This window comes from Marmota monax, unplaced genomic scaffold (assembly GCF_021218885.2).
Source record: "Marmota monax isolate L192 unplaced genomic scaffold, Marmota_monax_Labrador192_F-V1.1 WCK01_AAM20220418_F8-fsc00223, whole genome shotgun sequence".
Taxonomy (NCBI): domain Eukaryota; kingdom Metazoa; phylum Chordata; class Mammalia; order Rodentia; family Sciuridae; genus Marmota; species Marmota monax.
Window position 1 is genome coordinate 397,076 of NW_026692990.1, and position 24,115 is coordinate 421,190.

The 24,115-nt window shown below is 41.7% G+C and overlaps 1 long non-coding RNA gene across 2 annotated transcripts; it reads right to left on the minus strand.

Moving 5' to 3' along the window:
- Window positions 1–23,892, minus strand: LOC124098023 (uncharacterized). Of its 2 annotated transcripts, none has more exons than XR_006853420.1 (4): window positions 23,828–23,892; window positions 22,618–22,694; window positions 1,873–1,994; window positions 1–101 (listed from the first exon to the last, which is right to left on the minus strand). It is a non-coding gene; the product is annotated as an uncharacterized LOC124098023 (long non-coding RNA). The 2 variants fall into 2 exon arrangements; XR_009227546.1 differs by having other exon boundaries at window positions 1,873–2,051.
- Window positions 23,893–24,115: the final 223 nt, after the last annotated feature.

The window sequence follows — 24,115 nt, forward strand, 5'->3', positions numbered from 1 at the left end:
GTTCAAAACAGTACATAGCTCTTGACATTTCAACATACTTTCAAAACGGGTTCCACCACTCCTGTGAAGTGCTTTATCTCTCTGATCTTTGTTTGCCTCATCTGAAAGTGGGGAAAAGAGAAGGTCAGGGATCAAATGCTCTCTCTCCTGTGCAGAAGCTAGAGAGGAAAAGGTAATAAAAAGGGATCCTCGGGGAAACAGGGGGCAGAAGAGTAGGGGAAGAGGATGGAGGGGGAGACAGGAGGGGAGAGAAAGGGGCCATACTGGGAAGTGAAATCAACCAAACTGTGCTATGTGCATGTAGGAACTTATCACAGTGAATCCCACATTCCTGTCTAATTATGATACATCAACTGCCACAAAGGGGAAGGGGCAACAGTCAAATACAGCAAAGGGTTCTGAGGGGAGGCAGGAAGTGATGGAAAAGATGAGTCCCTAGAAATGAAAATGATCCAATTGTTTTGAGCTTGTTTGAAGATGTCACATGGACCCCATGGTCGTGTTATGACTGTACCACACCAATGAAAACATTTTAAAAATTATCTTTGAGAGTTGCCCTGGGAGAATCCACCCAAGCCACCGGGACCAAGAAGCTCTCCTCCATGTTCCCAGGCTCCCTTGCCTAGGGCCTGCTGTCTTTCATGGCTGCTTTTAGTAGCATCTTGGGTACTGCTTCCTTCCCCATGCACTGTGAGCCCCTGGCTGGCTCTCAGCCTGCAGGAGACATTCCCAGGTGTACAAAGTATGCCAGAGTCTCGATGCTCAGTCTGGTGCTCAGCTAGTGCTCAGACACCTCACTCCTGAGAGTGGCAAGGCCTCTGCTGCCTGCTCTGGGCAGAGCCACGATGCTGATGCTTTCAGTTTACTTATGGGAAGTCATATCTAGCAGGGGAGTCACCTGGGAAAATATCTTGCCTTAATTTTCTGAGAATCCAGATTTGTAGCCGTCATCCCCACACTGTGTACAAGCCTATCACACCAGTGTCAGCATGCTCATTCCCCCATTTGTGATGTATCTTTATCAATGCAGTTTGGGTCTGTAGTGAGCAGTCCAGTAAGCCGTCCCATCTGCAGGGGATTCATGTAGCAGAGTGGGCCCCCAGGGAATATTATTTGAAGAACACAGCCTTACGAAACAGGTTGGTTTATGGTATGCATGGGGGGTGGGGGACATGGATGCCACATGGGCCTATCTCTTCAGGTTCAAGGAGGTGAGCCTGGGACGTCCAGATGACCTCTGTCTGCCACTTCTACAACAAGGTCTCTCTCCTTGTTCTGATCCTGTTCCTTAGGGGACTCTTCATCTGTTTCACCAGCTCCTCTTCCTGCCCTTAGGTTCTTGTGACATTGGCTGTGGCAGCAGTCCCTAGAGGTCTTCCCACCCAGTGTGGCAATCAGTAGTGCTGCTATCAGGGATACCCAAACTTCCCCAAACCCACTTGCTCACCAAAGCTAAGATTTTCAGAAAACTCCTGTTCTCAACCTACCTGGTTTTGGTACTCAAATGGTGATCAGAGAAGAGACTCTATCCTTTCACTCTCCCCCAAAGAATCAAACTGTTGTGACATTCATCAAATGATGTTATGTGCATGTGCAAATATGGAGAGATGAATCCCCCGTATTATCAAAAATTATAACACGCCAAGAAAACGTTGTAAAAAATGAAATGAAAAAAAGTGATAAGGGGAGGAGATTGTTTCAGAGAGTCCCAAACAATCAATGAAGGGGCACAGCAGAGGAGAGCTGCAGAAGAGTACGCAATGGTACAAGGGGGAGCTCTAAGGGTGAGCGGGGTTCACGGCCCGTTCAGAAATGAGGGGAATGAAGTAGGAACAGCGTGGGGGCAGCCAGGCCATGGCAGCCCACTCCCACCTTGGTAAGCAGTTGGAAGTAGAGGCTCCGGCCTGCAGGTGTGAGCATCTCCATCTTCTTGGGGGTGCTCTTGTCTCTTGGGTAGGGCCCCTTGATCCATCTGTTCTTCTACAGTGCCTTCTCTGCAAAGAATATGAATGGTGCTGTCACGCCTCCAGCAGGGGACCCAGAGCATCTCTCTGTGATTTCCAAATGGTATCAAGGTTAACATGTGGGTCCTTTTTGTCATGACCTATAAAGCATTCAATCTGCTTTCCCCACACAGTCCCCGGAAAACTGCTTAACAGTCCCCATAATAGTCACCCAGTGAGAGCAGACCATTACGAGAACAACTGCTTGCCTAGACAAATCCAGAGCTCCCTTGCAGCGAAAGTCACTGACTTCTGCCTGGTGGGAAAGGACTTCTGACCAGGTAAGTTCATGTGAACTGGCTTCTGCCCCCTTGGATCTCAATGGAGATCTTGAGAATTAAAGTGATCCTGGAATAGTCCTTCCCTTATCTCTGGGATGGTGTGTGTGTGTGTTGGGGGTGGGGGTGGGGGGCTGGAATTTTACCCCTGAGTCATGGCCGTAAATTGGCACACAGGACTCAGGCTGTGTGCATGACGTTAGACATGTTATTGAACATGATGACCGAGCTGAGGTGTCGTGGTTGCGTCCCATGTACCAAGCATTCTGCAGAGCATTTCCCCTATTGAATCTCATTTGATCACATCCAGTATCTCCATAAGGGACAATTATTATGAGATTACAAGGTCTGCAGAGGTCACACATCTTGCCTAAGGGCACAAGGTGTAAATGGGCAAGCCAAGATACCAACACAGGCTTGATGGCCCCTTACACCCAGTGACTCTCAAAGAAATGGACATTAATACCATAAGCTGTGGTTACACTGGAACACTTGCATTGACATTCCTCGTCTCATAAAATCCTCAACTGCACACTAGAGCTGTGAGTGTATAAGTGTGCTCCCTTTTTCAGAGAAGTCTCAGGATAGAAAGGTGGGGGAACTGAGGCTGAAGCTCTGGGTCCTGTGAGTGTTTCCGCCAGTATCAGGCAGCTCTGTGGGGTTCCAAGGGGTTGTCCTGGAAGCCCCAAGGTGTCAGCCAGTCCACCTTCTTTTATTCCTCCTCCTCCTGCTCAGTGCACTCAAACATTCGGTAGCTTTTCCGCCAGATACCTGTTAGGGCAACGTCATACCCAGAAGACAACATGGCCAGTGGGCACACAGACATTCAATTCTGAGGCAGAAGATGAGCAAACACAAGGATTAGGAATCACTTATTGGTCTTTTATGATTTGCATTCCTGTAAATCAGAGAAGGCACGTGAAGTGCTCACAATAGTGCCCATCGTCAGCTGTGCTCTTGCTTCCGCAGTTGTGCTTTCTCACAGTTGTTGCTTAGCAACAAGTTTCCTTGGTACCATTCTCCCCACATTGCTGCTACTATCACCTCTGCCCTAATAATAACTGAAGTACTTACTTAAATACACATCTCCAATATTGGTTTCATCAGACACCTTTCTCCTGCTATTTCCTAGAATGTGTGTGAATCTGTGTGTGTGTCCACATTCTCGTGTATGTGTGTGTCTGTGTGTGTGCGTGTGCACGTAAGACAGAACATTCAATGTGAGACTCATAATTCCATCCAATTTAGTACACTGTTTTCAGCACTATTAGGCATTCATCTACCCAGATTTGTTAAAACATGCCAACAGGCAGCAGTGGATATGTTATTTAGAGAGCTGGTTTATCCTTGGAAGACAATTTTATGTAAAAGAGCCCATACCATACTGCAACCATACACTGAGTAGAAATTAGTTCATGTCATCAATGGCTGATTTGTAGCCAGTAGTGGGATGGCTGGATTACCTGGAAGTTGTAGTTTCAACTTTCTGAGGGACCTCAATCTGTTTTCCTTGATGGCTGTCCTAACTTCCATTACCACCAACAGCATACCAGGGTTCTCTTTTCTGCACATCCGTCCCGACATCTCTTATTCAGGGTCCTTTTGATAACAGTCATGCTGACCGTTGTGAGATGATGTCTCTTTGGAGTTTTCATTTGCCATTCTCTGATGATTCCTGATGTGGAGCATTTCACCAGATACCTGTGGGCCGTTGGTACATCTTTTATTTTTGTCAGCCAACTACTCATATACGTTGCCCAATTTCTAATCTTGTTATTTGCTTCCTTACAATTGAGTCGAGTCCATTATGTGATTGGAAATGAACCCCCTCATCACAGGTCAGGATTGCAAAGTAGTTATCCCATTCTGTCGGCTGTGCCTTCTGATGGCTGGTTGCTTCCACGTCTGTGCACTAGTTTTTAGCTTTGATGCATCCACCACATACGTCTACTTTCAATGTTGTTACCCGCTTTCAGAGACATATCCAAACAATCGTTGCCCACACTGATGTCATGGAGCTTTACCCTTGTGTTTACTTTCAGTAGATTTATATATATATATATATATATATATATATATATATATATATATATATATATATATATATATATCACGTTTATGTCTTTTATCCATTTGGAGTTGATTTTTGCATAGGTTGTTAGGTGAGGCTTTATCCATGTAGTTGTCCTGACATATTGATGAGACTGTGCATGATGAGACTGTGCAGAATGTTTATGTATTTCGTTTCCTTTATTATTATTAACAGACATTTAATAAATCCTGCATTTGAAAACCATTAAGTAATACATGTGTATTCAACCTAAAGATTCAGACACTAGGAGACTGCACTAGGAGTTCATTAGCCTCTGGAATGAGACTCCATTAGCATAGACTGGAATGTCGTGTAGACCAGAATCTTTACACACCTATACCTTTTCTCTTTTCTCTTTTATTCGGGGGTTATGGACATTGAACCCAGAGGCACTTTGGCAGTGAGCTACATCCCCAACTCTTTGGGGTTTTCGTTTGAGATGAGGTAGGGTTTCACTAAGTTGATTAGGGTCTGGCTAAGTTGCTGAGGCTGGCCTTAGGCTTGCAATCCTCCTGTCTCAGGCTCCCAGGCAGATGGGATTACAGGCATGCACCAACACACCTGGCAACATACTTATACCTTTAATGTACATCATTCCTTCTCTCATTTGTTGCTACCAACTCTCCTGAGAGAAGATGGATTCTACTGAATTCCAGACAAAAAAGAGTTAGAAATTCCAAATTCATGAGATGTTACAGTTCTTATGGACCACCAAAGCTTAAAGTACTATTTCCTGCAGCCACTTGTTTCCTAATCATATAGGGATACAAAATAAGTCAGGTTGTGTGGCTTTTTATGATCGAAGTTTAAACCAACAACGTTCTGTGACTGGCACACAGAGTTGCTGGCACACATAGACGTGTCCCGTGGCTGTTTTAAGCGTAGAGACCTGTCAATTTTCCTGCCTTCAACAGCCAATAGACAAGCATCATAATGGGAGAGAAACACTGGGAACTGAAGTGAAGGCGGTTATCTCCCTTATTTTGCGAAGATGCCCATTTAATTATAAATTGAGAAATTAAGAGATACGGTTTGAATCCCATGTTCTGACCTTGTCACTTAGAATCCCATGTTCTGACCTTGTCACTCTCGAAGGATGCCAAAGAAAAATTGGGGGATAACTCAGAGAGAAGTGACAACCCTTCCAGATAGCCTGAAAATGAACCGATTTGTCTGCCACAATTCTGAGTTGATATTTCTGAATTGACCAGTTTCTAAATCTGGCCTTCAGCAGAGGTGTGAAAACTATCCAAATAACAACTAGGAAATGGGTGAACAAGCCCAAGAAGGTACTTCAGAGAGACTTAGAGTTGATTTTCAACCAGAGGAAAGCAATAGAATCCATTAAATCTGGAAGTCAGGCATGAAAAAGGGCTGGGTACACCAGGTGATCCTAGGACAATGGTGCTAGGATGATGCTGCATTGTACCAGGGAGCATTAAAAAGGTTCGTCCTGTGGGGAAATAATGGCTGTTCTCAGCTGATGACATCATCGCCCACTGTCCTTTACTACACATGCCAAGATGGGGGTGAGGATAGGAAGTACATTTTTACTAACATAGTACCCATAGGTTCCATTTAAATGTCCTGCCTCTTCATTTCTTAATAAAGAAAGTCAGATAGTCTTCATTTAAGAGAAAGTGGAAATTGTTTAAAATATGAGGGCTGGGTCCAGTATGAGCTATACATCCAAGGCAAGGTACATTGAAATCCAAGTAAATTATAAGAGAGAAGGGAAGTTTAAATCCAAGTAAATTATAAGAGAGAAGGGAAGTCCCCAAGGGAGCTCGATGTTTATTGTTCCCCTTCCAAGAAGAGGAAATTTACCCTGAAGGTTAGATGCCTACATGAACTGAGACACATTGTCACTCAGCTATATGCAACTAAATATAGGAACCATGCAGTCTACATGGTAGGGATTAGATGGTGAGAAACGTACAGTTCTGCTTTCATGGCCAGGTCAAGCACTTGAGAAAAGCTGGCAGGATCATATGAACTGCTTGCCTGCACCCTCAGTGGGACTTTATCCTTCTCTCCACCTTCTTTGCATATGGGAAGCATGTCATTGGACGTCCTGATTGCCACGGTCAATGCAACCAGGTTTAGGTGAATGGTGGCACATTGCAGAGTTCAGTGGCATTATGGGGGAGACTGGGTTCCACACTCTCCTCTGTCTTGAGTGTCTTCCTTCTCCAGCTCGTCCCCCTCCCCTCTGGCTAATGAAAGTGCATGGCTGAGAACAGTCCTCTCTCTCTCGGGCTTGGCAGGCTTCTCTGCTTTCATCACCATCTCCCTCAATATACGAGTCTTCAATAATTCACTGTGGTCTATTTGCCATCAGCACACCCAAGTCCTCTTGTGCTGTTTTCCTCTTTGGAGTTCTCAGGGCTTTTCCCTTCATCTTCGGGGAGCAAGTTCTAACAAAGGGCCCCACATGTGTTGAAATGTGGTGGAAGGGGAGGAAATTCATTCCCATGGGTCAGCTATGGGAGTCTCAGGATCTTCTTCCAATGGCTCTGCATTGGTCTCCCCTCCCTGAGACACAATACCCTGATGAAACTCATCTTCTTTCATCTGACATTTCCCATCCTGGTTGGAATCCAGAGACTCCACTTCAGATTCTACATTAATTGATCTGAAGTGGAATCCTGATCCAACAAATCACCTGTTTGTTTAGGCCATCATCAAGAGCCCAGATCTGATGGAGTCTCTGTCCATTCATGTCTCTCACAGCACACGGATCTCCCTTATTACACACAGAGCCAGTCATTCCCCAGAGAAAAGGGATGCGTTATCAGATTTGTGGTGCTTTCTTTGCCCATAGCCAGATATTTCTTGTGTGTTTTCTTCTATCTCACTAGTTGCTCTTCTTCTCGCTGAGCTCCAGGGATTAGGAAAGACACCAGACAATGGAGGTTTCCCTTTCCCTTTTCTGGTTTAGGGTCCTTTGGGTCACTCTCACCTTCAAGGCAAATCCTGTTCCGCCTCACATCTATTCCTGAGTCTGATGGTTCCTGTGGATATACTCCCACCAACTTTAGGTACATCTTTCCATATATTTTCCTGTACTCTTTCACACAGAGGAGCCTGGCACACCAAACAAATTGGGCACAAGCTCATTGGGATGAGGAAATAATCATAGGCAGGTTTAGTCATGATAACTCTCTAAAGATACAATGTAACCTCTTTCCCCAAAATGTGAGGAAGGTTTGTTCTACTCATGAATCTCTAGTGCAGAAATTCTTACCCTAGGATCCAGGAATGCCTGAAAAGATCCCTTTCCTAGTGAGTCCTCTTGGGGAACGACAGCCTTGAACACCCTCAACAGCAAAGGTTTGTTCTCACCAAGGTGAGAGGCGGGAATGTGTGAGGTGCTCCCAGCACCGTCACTAGACAGAGACCCGTTGGACTGCACAACTGCCACTTGCCCCCGGGCCAATATCTTCTCCTCAACACGAGGGGATTTTGAAGCTGGGAGTGGAAGACAGTCCTTCAAATCTCCCCAGTTCCTGTCTCGTGGCACGTGAAAGCCCACCACTGTGGGGCTCAGTGACCCTTCCGCACATGTGGACCAGGGCACAGGGGTGTCTGACGCACAAAGACCGGAGAGGAAGGAGGCTCCTGGCAGCAAAAGAAGCAGAACCTAGGTCAGAGAGCTAAGGGCCACACGTAGGTCTGAGCTCTTGCTCCGTCTTCCCTCCAGTTGCACTGGGCTACACAAGGCCCCAGAGGCGCTGGGCTCACTGAGGTTCTGTGAGCTGCGCACAGAATTTTATTTCGAGCATTATTAGTGCTCTGCTTAGCTGTACTTCTCAGGGCAGTAGTATTTAGAGAAAGTTGAAGTGAAACTTCATAGCACCTTCAAAGCTTCAAAATAATATATCCCTCCCCAGATGTGCTCTGTTGCATTCCGCCAGGTACTTGAGAGAGGCAGAATTCCATGAAATCTCTGGAGTGAGGAAACCAAACTTTCTTTCAGTAAAAGAATATTATCACTCTTCAGTGAGTATGGGAGGTCTGAGGAGTGCCATTTGAGACAGCGACAGCAGGGGCCAGAGAGGAGAAAACACCAGAGATCAGGGATGGGTGGAGGTGATAAGGAGAAGCTCTGGTCTTACTGTGTGAGGAGTTGATCGAGTTTGGGTTAGCCATTGGTCAGGCACAGTTGAAAAGTCGTGCATGTTGGGAAATGACTCTCCAATTGTCTACTGCCTGGTGGATCTCACCTTTATCTTCCCCTTCTCTGCCTCTCTGCCTCTCCAGGCCTCTGTCCTCAGTGCATGCCCTAAGGCCATGTTAGGTCATGCCTCCTTTTAGGGTCTTCTCCTAGTCACAGAGCTGTGAAAGGTAGTACTTGGCCTTCACCGTCCTGTCCCCTCAACTCCCAGCACAGTCACATGGTAACCATCAAGAGTTTGCTGACGAGAATGAATGCAACCTTAACCTGCTTCTCTGAGATATCTTGACAAAATTGAGGAGAAAAAGTGGACTCCCCTTGCTCAGGATGGAGAAAGTTTTGAAAGGCTTTCATATCTTTCCTTTCCCTTTGATTCTAGGAAATATGAAAGGCCAACCTCTCTGCACACTCCTTCTACTGTGAAACCAAATGACTTCCTTCTCTCTCCCTCTCTCTTTTTGACACTAGGAGAACAGTGGGGGATGTTCAAAAGGATCCTCCAACACAAGACATTGGCTCTGTCGATGCCCACCTCGTGGCACATGCAGATTGCAGAAACCCATGCCCTTGCACGTTGCTCAACCTATTTTTAAATGGCGGGGGGGAGGGGGGTTGGGGACCATCCAAGGAGTTTAGCAATTCTTCCATCAGGACTTTGAACATGAATATTGCAATCATTTTCTTCAAGTTCTGAAAGGGAAGCCGTTTGACATTCTGATTACAATTGTGCTGAATGTGAACATTACAGATGCACTGGTTTGGAAACAAGGCTGCATCTACCACCGTGCTGGTGACTGGCCTTCGACATATGCCCCCTCACATGCTGTAATACCATTTACCTTCCTGCACATACCACCTCCACCTCCACCACCGCATTCAATCTCCCTGTCCTGAGTCCCTGTGGTTAGAAGGACATGGGACCTGTTGCTAGAGAACCACTGCATGGAGCGGCACCCCTAATGGGGCCAAGGGGCCACTGCATTGTGGTCATGAGGTAGATCTGTGATGTGGCTTGGGTCTCCTGTGGCAGTTAAGGTAAAGTCGTCTTCCCCACAGCAGCCACCACACCCACCATCCTCCAAGTGGACTTGAGTCTCTCCAATCCTAGAAATCTACTCCCGAGCTGCTCACGAGACATCTACCATTTTCTTTTGCCCAGGCTTTCAGAATTTCCATTACGGTCCCTCAATTGTTCCTCATAGAGTTCTTCTCACTGGTTCTCTTGCCTCTCCCAGGTAAACCACCAAACCAAGTATCATTCCCAACAGTATTCGTCTAGACAGTAACAGCAGTTCTCATGGTGTGCTTTTAGATTAGCTCAGGGTTTGTCTTCTTACTTACATTTTCTTTAAAACAATTCTCGTTTAGGTCCTTTGTTTTTGTCATTGATGCATGTTATTTCACCAAGAGGCCAAACGGAAACATTAAAACTGGCATCTATTTGCAATATTGTTATATGCATGTTTATACACAATATACAAAACTGTACTTGACCTCAGCAACTTAAATGAGACACATGCCTCCACCCTCACACACAGATGTAGAAGAGTTGGCAAGATATATGGTTACCTGTGGGTTATTTCTTTTCCTCTCTTTACAGTTTAATCAATCTAAATGTTTGGATTTTGTGAACACGGACCATCTTTAGTTTTCATGTGACCCTACTTTGGAACAATCCTAAAACTTTTTCAATCAAGACAAAATGTTGTAGAAATATGCACTCTCACCCTCAGAGATATCAAGTATGATAAAGCAGCTTATCCCTTCAGCACCCTTTCCTGAGCCAGAATTAGATCTTGTTCCTTCCAGAAACTTTAATCTTTTTTTTTCCCTGAGAGAGAGAGAGAGAGAGAGAGAGAGAATTTTTTAACATTTATTTTTCAGTTTTTGGTGGACACAACATCTTTATGTTATTTTTATGTGGTGCTGAGGATCTAACCCAGCACCCCACGCATGACAGGGGAGCGCGCTACCGCTTGAGCCACATCCCCAGCCCTCCTTCCAGAAACTTTAAAATCAGATTCCTGCACTCTCCCTCTAGAAAACGCTAGGAATTTTGCTGTGATTGTTTTTTTTTTTTTTTTTTTTTAAACCAGGAAACTGGGAAAGCCTTCAAATCTGCCTATCGCCCCCACTCCAGCCCCCAACCTTTCACTCTGATGCAGCTTTCCCCAGCATCGGCAATATTTTTATTTGAATCTTGTGATGGGAAGTTCACAGGGGCTAGAGCCAGAAGTACCACGATTCCTGTCAATGTTCTCCTGCTCACTGGCTCTATCAACCTTAGTCCTGTCACTACTTCTTCAGACCTTCCTTTTCCTCCTCTATGCAAAGGGCTTAGCAGTTTTTATTCCAGTGTTGACATGTTTGACACACAGTGATTGGAAATCATCACTGTCATTATCGTCCATTGCAATGTAGAAGGAAAATATGTGATTGCAGTGAAAGAAACAATAGTTCATGGAGTCGTACATGCATTGTTAATGCTCACCACTGAACACAGAGAGAGTGGGAGTTTGAAACACTTGCAGAGTGAACTTGGGACTTGGAGAGGGGTCACGGAGCTACAGAGGAATCCAGATCCTCCTTTCTGCCTCAGGGCTCCTCCTCAGCCCGGCTGTAGTGTGGACCTTCTGTTTAATATGGTGGCACCTCTCTGGAGAGTGGGAGGCACCTGCTCAGCCGAGAAGGCCTGGCGGAGGCCTGGTCTGAGTGGCTAGGTGGGTGTTGGGGACCACATCCAGGTGGAGTTCTCCCTGTGTGCTTAAGCGGGGTGCACTGTTCCCTCATTGATTCTCTCCTCCCTGGCGTGGCTCACCTAGGAAAGCAGCAATAACTCTCTGAGCCCCTTGTCTGTGCTGGGCACTTCATTCACTCTCAGTACAAACACCCATGGAGGGTCATCTGTGAGGCAGGCAGTGTCCTAGGGGCTAAGGACACTCCAGGCCACTAAGTGGTCTGAAACGCCTGCCCTTGTTGAGTTTATATTCAAGCATGGGAGAGACAGAAATAAGCACTGCACATGACCGAACAGCAGATTATGAAGTGCAGTAGAAGGCAACGTGTGCCATTACAAAAGGAGAGTAGGAAAGGGGGTTTGGCTGGGCCAGTGGAGAGGTAAAACACCTAACTCCCATGCAGCTCTAATCAGGGTGTTCTACTGAGGAGGGGACAGATGAGCAGATACTGGAGGATGGTAGGGGATGGAGGCCCAGAGGTATCCAGAGGAATATTTGGAACAGCCGAGGCAAACACGCAAGGTAGGGGCATGCCTGGGGTCTGTGCCACGACACACAAACAACGTGGTGTGAGGCACGCGTCTCTATATCACCTGGAACAAGGAAGGTCATGAGACAGGCACTCAGCAAATATGTTTAGGATTGGATTAAAGGGAGAGGTTGCCAAAAGGGTGGAACAGTGAGGCATGGGAAATCACTTGCCCAATGGAATCTGTGGATATTTCTCTCTCTTTAGGTTCATCTGCCTCTTCTAAGGTCTTTGACTAATATTACCAAGAGGGGCAAGAGGTTGAAGCACACCCTTGGTAGTGGGCAATGTGAGCACCTATTTGTTCCAAGGCAGCTCGGCCATCCATCATAGTGGGGCGAGGGACTGTTGCTGAGCGAAAGAGGAATTGTGAAGAGCTGAACTAGGGGAGGGAGGGCACCTTTATAGCTTCTGTTCTTCTGCCTACCCAAGTGGCCATGCAAACACATCATTGTCCTTGATGCCCCACCTCCTTGTATCAGGGGTATATTTAGTCCCTGAGCCTGAGAATCTCAAGGTGCCCACAGAGATAGGATTGCCTCCTGTTACATTACATGGAAGTGACGGAGGGAACACGGCTTTAAAAAAAGAGTCTAGGAAGGGGCTTTGTGTGGAGGGGTGCCCCAAAGACATGGGTGTTCACTCAGTGTGACATGGTGAACTATGCACTCCACTGAAGGAGTGGGATCCTGAGTGTCCTGCGGCATGTATAATCCAGTAGTGAGCACATTGGTTTCGAGCCAATGTTCCAAGTGTGCAGGCTACACTGTTTCCTTATGTTGGTGCCCGCGACAGGAAATGACTGAACAGGTTACCTTGCAGTATAGATTTCAGTGGCTAAAATCATCAGGGGCTCTTTCTGGAAGGTGTGCGGGTGTGTTAGTAGGTGTTACAGGAGTGCTGAGCTTTGTGTTTGTAATATATGCCTTTTTCTTTGAGAGGATGGAAGAGGAGCAGCAATGGGGAAGTTCAAGATTACCTCAGAAGAAAACAAAGTGGAACGCAGGAGACAGCAATGCGTCAAACCCAGAGCACCTTATCAGGTGGAGAGGAAAGCAAAATCCACGTCTTCACATGATACAGATCAGAAGAGATTCAAATGCGAATGTCCCTACTGCCAGAAGTGTATGGGGAACACTTCCGGGATCTCCACAGGAAAGAAAGCAACCTCTTGTTCTTCCCCTGGGATAAGCTAATGCAAGACCTCAACAACCTGACCCTCAACCCTGGTACCACCCAGCCCCCTCTTGTCCAAGGAAGGTTACAGGAAAGGGAGGAGAAGAGCCAAAAGCAGGTGCGGTGGAAAAGCAAAAGGAAGTTTCAGAAGCTCCTCCAAGAATAGATAGAATATCTCTGAGACTGTCACCCTCAGGGGAAGGCAGATCAGAACAGATGAGACCAGGGGTGTCAACATCACCAAATCCTAGGAACCTTTTGGACACATGGTCAGGAGGAGTAACAGCATGCAGCCCGATGACCAACAATCCCAGCAGCCAGCGATTCAATCCAGCTCCAGAAGTGTAGCAGCCTTTCCCCCAGCGGTTTTAACATGCCCCCTGAGGCATGCTGGGAGGAGTTGCTCCTTGGCAAGTGCAACCAGACAGCAATGTTTCTACACTGTCCTTAGCAATGTTTCTACACTGTCCTTAGCATTGCTCCCATGGTGTCAGCTGCCACTTGCCCTCCTTGGGTTTCAGTGGTTTCTCCCCACTTTTCCTGGCTGCTAATATGGTACACAGCATCTATGTGGTGTCTCTGACTTGTTTTGAAAATGTGCTCTTTCCATTTTAGCCATGAGAGCCCAGTGGGAGCGTAAGGTCTGATAGAATGTGAGTGTGTGTGTGTGTGTGTGTGTGTGTGTGCATGTAGTTTTTAGTTTGAAATCATCATAGATGCAGAGGAAGTTGCAAATGTAGTACACTCTTCACCTAGTTTCCCCCAAGAAAGTTGCATCTGACATCACTATGGAATGACGTTAGAACCAGGACATTGATACTGGTGCCTCGGGACTGTCAATCATGATAAGTGTACATTTGCGTAGCCGCCACTACAATCAAGTTTCAAACCGGTCTTATCACCACAAAGATCTTTCTTGTGCTACTCCTTTGTAGTCACACCCACCACCTGGCCCATCACAATCCCTAAGCACAGGCAAGCACTTAATTGTTCTCCCTTTGCTACAACTGTTTGTTTTGAGGGTGTTACACAAAACACAATCACTCACTATGGTGACCTTTTGGGGTTGGTCTTTTCTACCGACCTCCATGCCCTCAGTTCTGTACAATCTGTTCTGTGTATCCAAAGTCTGTTCCTTTGGGATGTAGCTCAGTGGTAGAGCCCAGCATGCACAAGACCCTGAGTTGGATCCCCAGCACTGCCAAAAGAAAATCTATTCATTTTTATGGCTGTGTGGCATTCCCTGGTTTGGATGTACCTGCTGTAGGGCATTTTGGTTTCCAGTTTTTGGGTGATATGCTACTTATGTTTTGAAAGAAAAGAAAATTTGGCCTTGTCTTGCAGTTACTGGGCCAGCGCCAGTGCAGGAGGCTTGAGGGTGGTGCAGGACAGGTCTAGTCCAGAGGGAAGTGGGGGTGTCTGCTGTGCTTTGCTGTGCTTGTGGGGTGAGGTCCTCTCAGTGTTCCACACTTGGTGTCTCATTCTGCTGTGTGCTTGCCTGTTTAGTTGGAAGACCAGCTAATACCTAGCAGAGAAAGCAGTGAAATGGTCACAGCAGGTTGAACAGCATAGAGAGCATCTCATTACCTGTGTTAAACTTTGGAGAATAACACCATCTCTGACCAATTGGTTTATTAATATTGCATCTCCTGTGATAAACATGCCAGTGGAAGGTTTCTTTATTGGCCCTTTTCTAGACATCACTCCTCCCTCTGTCGTGGCCATTAAAGCAGGAACACTGTGCCAGCTTATAACAACAGGGGCGTCTATTTCCTGGAATTCAGTATTTATTGTGATGATTTGTGTTGTTCTTTCTACTCTGCCAGCCATCTTCCAGGAAAACACTAATGCAGAAATTTGAGTGAAAGATCATCTGGGTTTTAGTTTCCCTATCATCCTCATCATCTCAGGATTAGCGGGTGCTTTATTTCTGATTTTAGATCTCCTCAGTAATGGAAACAAGGAATTTGTCAAACAGAATTTCCCGTCAGACCATAAAATATTGCAGAGAAGTGGCAAGGGGGAGGAGGAAAGCAGAAACGGAACCTGGTGTACTCTGAGAAGGCTTGCCATCAATATTTACCCCAGACGTCAATTACTCTGTTGTGGTTACCTATAGTTAATTAATAGTAGCTTGGTAGGAAATGTTGGGACAACTGATTCACCCAATTAATATTATTCTTTCTCTCGTGTCTAACTAATAATTAGATAGTGGCACGGTCCTTGCTAACATTAGCCTTCTTTCAGAGAATGAACTAGATAACTAAAGCTTAAAAGAGATTTACGTTTTCTTTCTCTTTTTACCTTTCAGGTAACAAATTTGTTTCAAATTCGCATCTTTGTAGACCACCAACTATGGAAAGGGTATCAAGTTATCTATGTTGCCAATTTTCTTTTTATTTCTCTTCTAGATTATTCCCTAGATTAGTCTGGCCATTCAAATTTTGGCCAGTCTGTTTTTATCTCTTTTTCTAGCTTCTACAATATCTCCACCCTCATATATATAGTGAGAATGGTGTGAGGACTGCGCCATATTGATGTTGATAAGTTCTATTCAGATAACATTTTTGTTACAGTGACTCTTTGGTATCTCAAAAGGGGCTCAAAAAAGCAAACACTGAAAGCCTATAGTTCTTAGACATCGAATGATGATTTTACATTGTGAAACAAACAATGGCAACACCGGCACTAGTGGTTAAATGCAGTTTATTTGTTCCAATGACTGTAAAACTTACCTCACTTTTTTATCAGTCTGGCCATTAATGAATGCATTATGTGATCAGCCTTTTTATGCACGACACACCTATGAGAATGTCTTGTTTTCTTTTTATCAATGGCTCTTCAATCTTTAAATAAAGACAATCTTTGTTTCATTTGGTTTTTGATTAATGCCGTTTCCTAATTTAGGGTTTTCACTTTCCTAACTCACCAAGTAAAGTTGACCTCACATGTGTGTTGTAACTCTTCTATTTAAACAGTTCTGGGCAAACATAACCATTTCTTGCTGCTTGGTTAGTGGTAATGCCTTTGGTTCCTTGATTCCAGGACACAACCAATCTAAAGTACTCCGTAAGTATTAGCTTCACCCCAGGGCCACTTTTTTTGTATCACTTTTTTTTTTTTAATGTTGAAAAGTGTGTTAGCTGTGTGAAAATTCCTTGTATGTTCTCACTGTGAGAGGATCATCCTCAAAGCCTGTTTCTATTACATAATGTGAACAGATTTTTTTTTTCTATCACAGTATTAGCAAATAGATTTATTGGAAATGCCAAGAAAATACACTGATCAATAATAATAGTCTTATGTCACCTGGCTTTTAGTGAAAAATAATTGTAATTTTCAGCAGGGGTTTCTTTCTTATTCACCAGAGACTGAGCAGTGAATCTTCTGCTGTTTTTACAAATGAATTTCAAACACAGCCTTATGAGACAAATTTCACTTAATGTTACTGAATAAAGTGGAATTGAGTAAATTTTATCAGACTTTAAAAAAATCAAAGAGGTTGGACTCAAAAATAAATGAATGATTTTTTAAAAAAATTTAGAACTAATTTCCAGAAAGGCACTTCCAATTGTTACACATCCACCGTCAATGCATGTGGCATGTGTTGGATCTGAATCTTCTCCTGCATTTTGTATTGTCATTTATTAATAAGTTAGCTTTTTCAATAATCAACTACTAACATCTTGTGACTGTAATGTGCATGTCCCTCATGACCTGTTTTGTGAAATCCCCTTTCTTATTCTTCAGGTCTAATGCAGTTGATCTGTATTCTTTCTTGCATATTATTTTATTTTTTCCCAATTTTCTTTTCTAATCCTTGTCTACTGTCTTACTAAAATTCTTTGTAGAACCTTCCTAATCCGTGTCAAACACACCTTTTTTTTTCAACCTTTTTTTCCTTGTTATTTTTAGGAACTGCTATTTTTTTAGAATCTATTTTAGTAGCAATTTTTATTACTTTCATTTAGAAAGATCAGTACTGTTGAAATTTGTGATGTAGATTTTTTTTTTTGTAAAAAAAAGAGATCCATTGTGTTATACTCTGGAACAACCCTCAATGTATTCTGGTCCTTGGCTGCTATTTTAAAACCTTGTAATCATTTGGATATTACACAAATTGTTACTTTTTTTTTTTTACTTTTCAACTGTGAATGGGAAATATTAATATTACCTTGCTCAAAAGTCTGTAATTGTAAGAACTAATTGCAATTATTTCAATCTAGTTCAATTGCATTGGTCAACATGGCATATACCTGTAATCTCAGTAATTTGGTAGGCTGAGTCAGAAGTATTGCAAGTTCCACGTTTGCTTACTTAGTGATTTCCTAAGCAACTTAGTGAGACTCTGTCTCAATAAAAGAAGATAAGGATGTAGCTTGATAACAAAACACCCCTGGGTTCAGTTCCCAGTACTAAAACAAACAAACAGATAATTTCAAGAATTATTTACCAGAATATTAGTGTGGTTGGTTGTATATCTCTCCAACATCTACTTAAAGATATCATATATACAGGAATGATATGTTTTTATTTGTTCTTATTAGTTAATCATGATAGTAGAATGAATTTTGACATATTATACATATATGGAGTATAACTTCCTATTCCTCTGGTTGTAATTGATGTAGTATTACATTAGTCATGTAATTATATATGCAAATAGGGCAATAATGTCCAATTCATTCTACTATTTTTCCTACATTGGCTGTAATGATGGAATGAGACAAAATATATGGAGCTCTTAGAATAGTATAAAGCATTAGTCACACCATTGTTAATATCTACTGTGGTATTTAATTTAAAATATCCTATTGTACATGAATAGATAAAGAAACCGTGAAACTGTGTTGTATATACACAATGGAGCATTACTTAGCAATAAAAGAAAATAAAATTATGGCATTTGCAGGTAAATGGAGAATATTATGTCAAGCATAGTAAGCCAGTTCCAAAAAACCAAAGGCTGGATATTTTCTCTGATAAGTGGATGCTAATCCTTAATGGGGGAGGCACAGAATGAGTGGGGGAATTTTGGATGGGACAAAGGGGAGTGGGGGAGGTGGTATCGGTATAGGAAATTTGGTGGAATGAGACTGTCATCATTACCCTAGTTACCTGTATGATTGCACGAATGGTGTGACCCTACTTTGGGTACACCAGACAAGTGAAAAATTCTTCTCCATTTGTTTACAATGAATTGAAAAGCATTCTTCTGTCATGTATAATTGATTAGAATAAATAAATAAAAGAAAATCTGATTACAAATAAAATATCCTATGTTATATTTACATACTAGTTTATTTTATCATTGCATTGGTCAGGTGATATTTTTAATTTAAAATTATATTTTCTAAAGCACAGTTGGGTGAATTAGTTGATAGTAACTATATATATATATATATATATATATATATATATATATATATATATATAAAATTAATAACTAGAAAAGAGAAAGAGCAGTTTGGGGACTCCAAACATATAGTAATGATAAAGACAAAAAGTGTTAATTATCCTGATTTTATCAGTGCATATTGTATGTATGTATTGATATATCACACTGTACTCCATCAGTATGTACAACTACTATGTGCTAATCAAAATTTTTGAAATATTAAGGAGATGGAAATGCTAACACATTGTGTACATGTATTATCATGCTTTATCCCATAAATATGTATAATTATAATAAACAAGAAAAATAAGAAAAATAAATGGATATATTAAATAAAAATATTTCTTGCAAGCATCAGAAGCATAAATTCTAAAGGTGACATTGTTGAGGTTTGAAAATTTGTTGCCTTAAATTCTTCACAACATTGAGAACTCTTCCAGCTACTATGTGGAATTTCATAGAAAAATTATTCATATTATAGCCACTGAAGATCTCACAAATAACTTCACAGATTTGCAAGAAACCTAATAAAAATCCACATATATTGTGCCTACAAAAACATATTCCATTTCATCTCTTGATGGGAATGGATATCCCTTTTAATTTTACTTCCAAAGTATCAGTTTAATAAACATTTATTGATGTCTGCTTGCTTGTAAGCAATGTTTTGGATGTTGAAAATGTTGGTATTTTATTAAAGAATGTAAACTATTAATATGATATTAATAAATATTATAAATATATACTTAATATAAATAACATAGTAAAAATGTAAAATATATGATACTTGTAAATAAGAGTATATTAGAATGTGTTAAGTGCTATGGGAAAGGATGGGAAAAGAGTACAGAATGACAAAGGAAATTTATAGTTTGGCAAGGAACTGGATGAGTTGCAGGATAGAATATAAAACAGATTGACCAGGGTGTGTCACATGGAGGAGGTGACATTTTGACATAGACTTGAAAGGGGAGCAAAGTCAAATAGAGTCCTGGAGTCAGGACTTCTCACAGCAAGAGAAAAGCTGGAAAGAGTCAGAGCCTGGCAGACACAGTGCAGATAGCATGAAAATGCCAGTATAGCTTGGAGCCCAGAGAGTGCTGAGTGTCAAGCTGTAGGTATGAGTGCCAGAGAGCCAGGCTGCTGTCAGGCAGGAAAGATTCTGCTCTGTTGGATGGATAGAAAAAGACAATGGAGGTTCACAGATGCTGCAGGCAAGTCTATATGGAGCACAGGTTGTGGGTAAAGGAAGGACATGGGGCAAGAAGAGTCAGAAAAGAGGACATAGAAATGTGTGTGTGTGTTTGTGTGTGTGTGTGTGTAATGCTCAGGATTTTTCACAAAGTTCTAGGGGTAAATAATAAGTGATATCAGCTATATGTTAGGAAAAACAAAGATATTTAACTATCCTCAATTTTCAATTAATCCAATGATTATCTGAATCAGATATGAGAATGTTCTTCATACTCCCACATGAAGGACACCAGAGAACAAGGAAAAGCTCCTATAGCCCATAAGCTAAGGACTAGCACCAATGTTACTGACAGGCCCATTTTTCCCACCACACAGTATGATGATCACAGAAATGAGTTTTGCAAAAGAGAAAATATTTACTTACAAGGCAACTGGGCATGTGGAGATGGGAAGCAAGTCTCAAATTGCCTTCCCAAGGATAGGGTTCAGGAATATTTATGGACTGGGCCATGGGGAAAGGGGATTAGATCAACCTCAACTGTTGCCATCATGACCTACATGACAGATGTTTCATGTGTAGTCAACTAAAAGCAAGTAAGAGTAGACAAATTCTAGAGGGTTTATTCAGGAACTAAGAGCATGTGGCAGAGGGATAAATTGCAAGGTATAAGATTATAAAGTGAAAGACTTAATGTGTGCTATGTATTCCCACATTTACAGATAAAGAAACTGGGGTTCAGATTTTAAGTGAATAACACTATATAATATCAGTCTTCTAGGTGGAAGATCCAGGTAGACTGCTGTATAATCAGGAGTCTGATGCTGGGCCTGCCCTACTAGTTTCCAAATTTTATAGGCTCTGTAGGCTGAGACATTTTCTCCCTTAACCACTCTGAGCCTGATTCCTCATCTGTATAATAGAGATAAGAATACGACCTGGATATTGTGAGGTTTAAATAAAATAAGGTGCATGAAACATTTGGGTAAATGGCAGTTCTTGCCATCACTGCTTTTGTTATAGGATGCACATCACCAAAATGACACACACTTGCCCAGGTGAGCAAGCAATTACTGAAAGCTGAGGTAAGCTCATTTGGAAGCCATTTCTGAAACTGTCTTGAAAATCAGGTCCTCATTTTCCTAGTCCTGAAGATTAAACACCTGAGAAATGCTGAGACAAGAACAAAAAGTAAATTTAATTTAAAAGAGAGAGAGAGAGAGAGAGAGAGAGAGAGAGAGAGAGAGAGAATCCTCAGAAGAGGAGGAGGTCCAGAGATGAGAGACTCCTCAGAAGAGGAGGAGGTCCAGAGATGGTGCCCCCCAGGAAATGGAGGTGTCTTGCCCCTTTGATAGATTTCAGGTATCCTTTCTTCTCATGCCCCTTCTCCCATCCTGCCTATCAGAAGACCAAAAGGCAGGAAGAGAGCCTCAGGGGGCAATCCTTCCCCTTCCCAGGAGGCTGATAGTAACCAGATGATGAAGGGGTTATGTATCCATTTCCTTTTTTGTTGTGGTTAATTTTTTGTAGTTGTAGATGGACAGAATGCCTTTATTTTATTTATTTTTATGTGGTGCTAAGGATTGAACCCAGTGCCCTAGTCTCATTATTATGACAAAAAAAAGAGCCATGATATTACAGAACTCCAAGATAAAGAAGTCACAAAATCTCCTGTGAACACCTCTACCATTTCCTCAGGCTGCTGCACAGTCTCTCTCCCTCTTAATATTTCCTTCAGCAGCTTCCTCCTTTCAGTTTCAAGTCAACAGATCTCACCTCTTCAGCTGCCTGGTTCCATCCTCAACCACAAACCCCATTTAAAAGTGTAACAAGATAGCTCATCAGTTAATTATGGAATGTAGTCCCATCCTGATGGCATATTTAAAGTTGAGGGAATAAGAGTGTATCAAATATTTGTTATGAATGAATGACATGTGTAGAATGCACAACTACTTGTATGCCTCTGGTCAAACTGTGCGATGACAGAAACTCTACATAAATGGAAATTAGAAAGGGGGATTTGCTCTGATCATTCATTGTACCTTATCTCTAAGAATCAATAACAGATATATATTATCGAGTAGCAAATATTATTATTACCCTGACAACAAGTGGGCTCCAGGCATTGTATGAAGTAGAACATAGAAATGATGCTTATGAAAAATAAAATATTTTTAAGAATTATTTCAGAACTACTATCTTGCTTCAGATTCTAAAACTTTTTATTTCATCTTATCGTTGGCTTCAGAAATATTAAATATATGTAGGGGACTTATGTTTCCAGAAAGATGAATAGATGTAATTTTCCCTGTTCCTCCTGCAAATTGTTGATAAAAATCCTAAACATTTTATATAAATATATGAAGACTCTAGAAGGAGAAGAGAAAGCAAACTCTGGTAACTGAGAAAGAACACAGCAGTGAGTTCTTGGACTTCCTATCAGTTCCTTACAAAATGTTATCTGGGTTTAATGAAATTCCAATCAAAATCATAGAAAGAAATTTTATAGATACAGTATTTACAATATATTCTAAATTTTCATATTGAAAGGCAATTTAACTTTAATGACTGAAATGATTTCAATGAACATAATGACATGGAAAAAAATCACACTACTGGATTTCAAGACTTATTACATAAGTGCAATAATCACAATTGTAGAACGGGCAGCAAGAAAGATATACAGATCAATAAAACACTATGAAAAATTCAGAAAAAGCTCAAGACAAGTGCAACTAACTGAGGTTTAAAAAAAGTGAAAAAGCAATTAAAAAGAGGTTTAGTGAAAGAAAGTCTAAAACAAATCATGTGGAGCAACAATAATTCCATGGACAGGGAGAACCATGAAACATACTCTTAACTAAATACCACACTGCTTAAGAAAGTAACAAAAAAATGGATCACAGATTGAAATGCAAAAAGTCCTATGACTTCAGAAGGAAACACACACACACAAACCATTTGGACTTCGGACTTAGTGAATTTTTCTTAGAAATGAAAAAAAAATTCATAGGTGGGGCATGGTGGTGCATACCTCTAATGGTAGAGACCCCGAAGGATGAGGCAGCAGGACTGAAAGTTCAAAGACAGCCTGGGAAACACAGCTAGACCCTGTATTCAAATAAAAAATGAAAGAGCTGGGGATAAAGCTCAGTGTTAAAGCAACACTAATTTCAATAGCCAGTACCAAAACTGCAAATTATAAAACAAACACTAACAAAATCCCTGTTAATGGTCAAAAAAAAAAAAAAACCTTAAACTACATGTTGAGAGAACAGACATGATAAGAACTCTACTAAAAAGAACTCATGATGAGGACTGGGATTGTGGCTCAGTAGTAGCGTGCTCACCTAAAACACGTGAGGCACTGGGTTCGATCCTCACCAACACATAAAAAAATGAAATAAAGATTGTCTACCTAAAAGTAAAAAATAAATTAAAACAAGAAGAACCCATGATGAGATTTTTTAAAGTTTCAACATCTAAGAGTTAAAAGTACATCAAAGTGGTAAACCCAAGAAGAGTCAAGAGGAGACATCACAAAAGAAGACATAACTATGCCAAAATCGCACGAGAAAGAATGTTGCACAAAACAGGTCATGAGGGACATGCACATTACAGTCACAAGATGTTAGTAGTTGATTATTGAAAAAGCTAACTTATTAATAAATGACAATACAAAATGCAGGAGAAGATTCAGATCCAACACATGCCACATGCATTGACGGTGGATGTGTAACAATTGGAAGTGCCTTTCTGGAAATTAGTTCTAAATTTTTTTAAAAAATCATTCATTTATTTTTGAGTCCAACCTCTTTGATTTTTTTAAAGTCTGATAAAATTTACTCAATTCCACTTTATTCAGTAACATTAAGTGAAATTTGTCTCATAAGGCTGTGTTTGAAATTCATTTGTAAAAACAGCAGAAGATTCACTGCTCAGTCTCTGGTGAATAAGAAAGAAACCCCTGCTGAAAATTACAATTATTTTTCACTAAAAGCCAGGTGACATAAGACTATTATTATTGATCAGTGTATTTTCTTGGCATTTCCAATAAATCTATTTGCTAATACTGTGATAGAAAAAAAAAATCTGTTCACATTATGTAATAGAAACAGGCTTTGAGGATGATCCTCTCACAGTGAGAACATACAAGGAATTTTCACACAGCTAACACACTTTTCAACATTAAAAAAAAAAAAGTGATACAAAAAAAGTGGCCCTGGGGTGAAGCTAATACTTACGGAGTACTTTAGATTGGTTGTGTCCTGGAATCAAGGAACCAAAGGCATTACCACTAACCAAGCAGCAAGAAATGGTTATGTTTGCCCAGAACTGTTTAAATAGAAGAGTTACAACACACATGTGAGGTCAACTTTACTTGGTGAGTTAGGAAAGTGAAAACCCTAAATTAGGAAACGGCATTAATCAAAAACCAAATGAAACAAAGATTGTCTTTATTTAAAGATTGAAGAGCCATTGATAAAAAGAAAACAAGACATTCTCATAGGTGTGTCGTGCATAAAAAGGCT